The following is a 6,009-nucleotide window of genomic DNA, read 5'->3' on the forward strand; positions in this document are numbered from 1 at the left end:
AGAACGAAATTCAAATTTCACGATATCTTTGCTAAACGAATTAATTTGCAAGAAATATTTTGTACATAAACATTATGTAGCCAGAGGTTTCCAGTGATATAAAAATCTCATTTTTTTGGAGAAAAGTGGGGGGGGGATGAGGCTGTGGATCACGAAATGCCCCTTTAATATCAATATATTATTATTAATGAGAAAAATAGGATCTTTCATTCTCATACCAACTGATTACATGTACATGATCATGATGATTATCACATAAAATAAAAACACTATATGTCAGTAATTCCATAAGAAATTAGTACATTTACAACTTACGTGTTATTTTTGCATGAATGCTTGGATGGGGACGACATTTTATGTTATACTTAATTTTAAAGAATTTGGTTTTCCAAATATATCGGGTCACCTTCCTTTAAATTGTAGACATTTGGGAAAAAGAATCAATATTATTTAATTTAGAAATTCATCATAACGTGATGAAATCGAGGGTATTATGAATAAGATCGTATATGCAATAGCTGCCTAATAGATATTTGACAATTTCTGAATTCTATATTGAACAAATAAGTGGATTACGACACACGGCAGCTATTGCTGATGGTCTGCATTATAATGTACGATCTTAAAATATGAAATTGGTGAATTGTTTTCAAACCTGATTTTTTTTTTGCATATTTGTAATGTTTACACATGTTCCAACTTGTACCTAAATGGAATCAGCCAAATCTTTTGTATTTGTAGGTCCACAGAGCAAAGTTCGACATACTAATGACTTTATGTCCTCCCATAGAACTGCATGTTAAATGGCCAAAATAAGGGACGCACCATTAGACTTCAACGTGGGGGGTTAGGAAGTTTTGAAGAAGAAAAACTTCCCCACTACATAAGCACAAAAAAAAAAACTTTCCTCACCAACACTAAAAAAAAAAATTAAAAAAACTTTCCCCACCTAACTCAGTGTATAAATGCATGAAATTAAAAAAAAAACTCGGCGGCAAAAAAAAACCCAATTTTTTTTTCTACCGACCCCAACTTCTTATACCCCCCCCCCCCCTTGAAGTCTAATGGTGCGTCCCTAACCAGTGGGGTAAGGGGTTTCTTTCACTTTACTTTGTTATTTCAGCTTAAAATGGACATCAACCTTTCCCGGTAGTTATTACTAATATTATTTTAAATAAAAAATAACAAAATTAAAATTTGACGGAAATCGTACATTAAGGCTTTAACATTACCATGATTACTAATCATGACTTATCCAAATTTTCTCAAAATCATGCCAATTTCTGCTCCATTAATAACGTTTTTCCCCATGAACTAAAACACGCAATTATTATATTCAACCGTATTTGTTGGTGTGAGATTCATTCAGATATACTCTTCATTTTGGTATTTCAGGTATTTTATCACTTTGAACGGACAATCTTATAGCTTCTATTTTATTTGAACAAATATCTATTCATTTGACATGATCTCACACTCATTAGTTGACAAGATTACCCAATTCATTTTGGAAGATTCTGTTATGTCCCCCTCGGACAATACAAACTATTCAATTTCTTTTAGTCATTTTTGACAAGAATCTATTCAATTTTTAAAATGACAAGACAATCTTCACAAATTTGACGAGTCTCTTAACATTTTGATGAAAATATCTGATTCATAAAATAAAATAAACATAATTTTTCAGACAAGAGAAAGTGATCCCACCTGGGAATCGAACCCACGACCTAAGTAATCACTCATAATTACTGCACAGCCCTTATCACGATCAGAACCACAGTACTTGACTTCTCTTCGATCTCAACTACGGTTCGCTGTTGTTTTCAGTGGCGGCGCTATGGGGGGTGCAAGGGGCCTCAAATATTTTTCTTTCCCCCCAGTTTGCCCCCCCCACCCGCAATTTTGAGGCAAAACCCCAAAAATTACGTAAATTTCCACTTTTTGCAGCATTTTTGGCGCAAAATGTGTCGATTTTGCCCCTTCTGAAATTCACTTTGCCCCCCCCCCCATGCCCGCCCGAAAAAAAAATCCTGGTGCCGCCACTGTTTGTTTTTATCACCATAATTGATCTGACGAAACAAATAAAACCAGGGATATGCGACAATTTGTCTCAAACCGACACTTTCTCGCCATAAAAAATACGTGTATATCCATAAAGATTTTCCGGTATTAAAGCAGATGTTTAATTGCCCTCTTTGCAATATGTTTTTTAGAGGCTCAAATATAATGCACTGTAACAAAACTAATGTAGATTATTGAAATTATGGTATGTGAGCTCCGCGATCAACATGTTAGGCCTACAAACTCACACCGAACACCCATCCATCGACATACCAAAAATCGCTGAAAAGGTACCCCCCCCCCAAACCGTGCGTACACCTTCAACCAGTGCGTACACCTTCACCTTTAACCCTTGGCTAAAACAATACCATAAACAGGTGTTTTCACACCCTAAACAGGGATTTTATTCCTTGCATCAAATTTCATACCCTAAATTTCATTTCCGCGTATTAGCAATTGTAATTTGCTGCCCTTTTTTTTTATATTTCATGTTTTTGACACCCTAAACGCGTTACGCGCGTATCGTGCCTACCCACGAAAAACTACCCATTTTACTCGTTTTTATTATAGCGGATGGTGTACAGGTCACAATGGGAGTGACCCACCCCCGGGGGCCGGAATACCTTTTTGAGGGCCCTGGGCCAGGCAAAAATTTGGAGGTTCCCAAACGCACCGTGAGGAAGGCATGTGCGTTCAAGTGGCAAAGTTTTTAGACTCTACTAGGACATTTGCGCGCGAATCGCGCGAAAAACTTAAAATTTAGAATATTTTAGCCCAAATTGAAGCTGAATTTTTATTATACAATAGGCATTTTTGTACACTATTTTGGCCCAAAACTGGTGTTTTTCGGCTAAAATGGAAGATGAACACTGCACAGAGCAATTGTTGGGGCCCCCAAAATTGTGGGGCCCTGGGCCCGGGCCCAACTGGCCCTATAGTAAATCCGGCCCTGCCCACACCGGGTTACATTATCGGCAATTTTTCACGGACATGTGCTCATATGCCGCACAATGGTGTTTGAGGAAGTTGTCAAATTTGCATTAGTTTTTTTTTCCGAAAATGTTCCTTTTAAAATAAGAGCATAACATGACATTATTAATTTTTATTATTTCAAAGTAGGCCTATACAACAGCGATCATTTTGATATTATATCGGAGCTTGTCGCAGACGCTATTTTTTAAAATTGATTTTGCTTAAAATCGTTACTCCATAAGCACTTTTTTTGATTTGTGATCAGTACCTGATGAAAATGCCAAAATAAGAAATTCTATGAACGAATTATATCACGCTTGTTCACCTTAAGGTCATTTAAGGTGAGTGCGTGGCAGGAGACTTATTTTTCCAGAGTTTAGCTATTTTATGCTTTTGTTGCGTGCTGATCATATTAAGTTCAACCTGAAAAGTCCAAGTATTGAAGTTATTGAGCGTGGCGCAATGGTTAGGTACTTGCCTTTAGTGCATGAGGTCCCGGTTCGATTCCCGGCGGTGGCGATTTGCTGGGATATTGACTTGGTAAAAAAGTCTGAAATTAATTAGCAACATCTGTAGATTAAATTCAGATTTCCGCTCTCCCCATGGTTCATTTAGAATTGGGTAAATGAATCATGAAAGTACTCCGTCCTTCGGAGAGGACGTTAAGCCGTCGGTCCCGTGTGCAGAGAGGCATACCTGTACATGTATCTCGCAGCAAGTTTCGAAAAGAGTAGGGTGAAAACCCCTGACTGTTCCCAACCCGTCCCGGCGTTCAAATGAACCCCGATGGAAATAAGCTTCAATAGAGGCTTTCTTGAGTTATCCAGGGTTGTCACAACCCGAACAAATCAAATCAAATCAAATCAAAAATGTTTGACCTCAAAGTAACGTTTTGAGCTCCAAGAGATTTATTAAACCGTTATATACCCTATAACCCGACATTCAAACCTTTTCTGTAAAACGTTTTGTGTTTGCTGGGTTGTTTATTTGCATTTCACAAATATTTCTATGGCATGTTTGATGGTCATCATACATTGCCTGCCTTGCCTAAATTCAAAACAAAACAAAGGTTTTGAGCGTTTTCTCCCCGTCCTGAGAAAACTGTTATGTCAATTAGTCAAAGTCTTGGGATCCCCTTTAAGATCCTAAAAATAAAGATCTTTCATCAGTTCATATATTTGTCACAATATTGAGTGCAAACACCCTAGCTACCGCTAGCCTGTTCCCCTCCCACCCGCCTTAAATATTCGCATCCATACAAGCTATCGCCTATCGCTCGTCAAATAAGTGGGTCTCGTAAGTTTAAGTTTGTGAAGGCTTATTTAATACTATTGTCTGTCCAAATAACTTAGACACCCGGTTTTTAGGATATATTTCGAAAAGTTTTTAATTTGGCAAAAAGTCATGAAAGAAAAGTTACTAAACACGGTCAGACCTAACAGAAATTATTAGTAAAGCGATGAAAAAATATTCTTCCTTGTCTACTTTTATTCAATTTTGACCGATTTACAGCAAGATATCTGGGTCCAGCCGAATATTCCTAATGACTTGAAACTTTTGATGGGATAATCTATTTACAGTAAGGGGTGTTGGAACATTGTATAATCATGCATATTGATCAGTGATGCCCCCCTTTTTTCTTTGATCCTTTTACTAATTCACAATAATGGCGGTCTACCCGGGCGGTCTACTCAAATGCATTCAACAAAAGCATGTTTGCAATCTACCGCGAGAGGTCGTCTCACACGCATAACAAATACACTACGATCAAATAGGTTGATGACAATATTTGATTGAATGGACTGCACTGTGCCATGATTTCGGTGAAGGACATCGGTTCAAATCCTTTGTTTGGAGCCAATCAATAATTTCAGTTGTGCATTATAACAAATGATAGGGCAAGTTACTATGCGTCTGGAGTCATACTCCTCACCAATAACATCAGAACATTCATAGGGCATACAATTTGTATTTTCTTGGAATTGGGCCAAGCCAAAAGCATGCACAGAACAAGATTCAAATACCGCGCCGAATTGTTGTAATTGGTTGAGGGACAGCTGGGATCACTGAGTTAATACACTAAGAATAAATATGCCAATTAGAAATACTGTCTGCATTTTATGAACTGAATTATATTTTTCATTTTTATAAAATGTTTTTGGTGAGGAGTATAATTAATTTACTATTCATCCATTCACTATCCAAAATCACAATACCTACAAATCTGTATAATGAGACCTTCCAAAATAGTGGTACCCAACTTCTACCGGATTATTTTTAAAGTGTTGAGAAAAACCTTCCAATTTCAATAGAATTTCTGGTAAACTCTCACTTTTCAATGCTTTGGAAACACAAAAATCCCGTTAGGTCTCAGCGAATGTTAACACTTTTCTTTCATGACTTTCTTTGAAAGTGGATATTTTTTCAAATAAGTAACAAAAACTGGGTGTCTAAGTTAATTGGACAGACATAGTCCGTTACTAGTGCTTGTTATATAAAATACATATTAAATCTTAATAGTATTTTACATAAACCTACTCAATGAAATTTGAACCAAGTCCTGCCCCAGAATCCTGCATGAAATCAGAATCTGTGCTGAAATGCCTCTGGCAAATGTGTGAACTCACACAGCTACTTACACCGCGCCGCACAGTTTGTTATTTCAGGTTTCAAGTTCGGTCGTGTATTCAGCGTGTATATACATAGCGAGTATATACATAGCTCTCATTACCGAAGTTCAAGTTCAATTCCCGGGTTCAATTACCTCATTTAAAAATCTGGTTTGACGATTATTGCTGACCACAAGTTGAGGAATATGAGTTAATGTGCCAACACATTTAAAGGTCGTTCTATGCATGTACAACAAGTATAGGGATTTGAACTATGTCCTGACAGATGGGAATATTAAACTCCACGTGGGCGTGACTGCAAAGTTTCACATTTTGTTTTAAAAATTCTGATAGCTTCTGATATTGG

This window comes from Amphiura filiformis, chromosome 20 (genome assembly GCF_039555335.1).
Source record: "Amphiura filiformis chromosome 20, Afil_fr2py, whole genome shotgun sequence".
NCBI lineage: Eukaryota > Metazoa > Echinodermata > Ophiuroidea > Amphilepidida > Amphiuridae > Amphiura > Amphiura filiformis.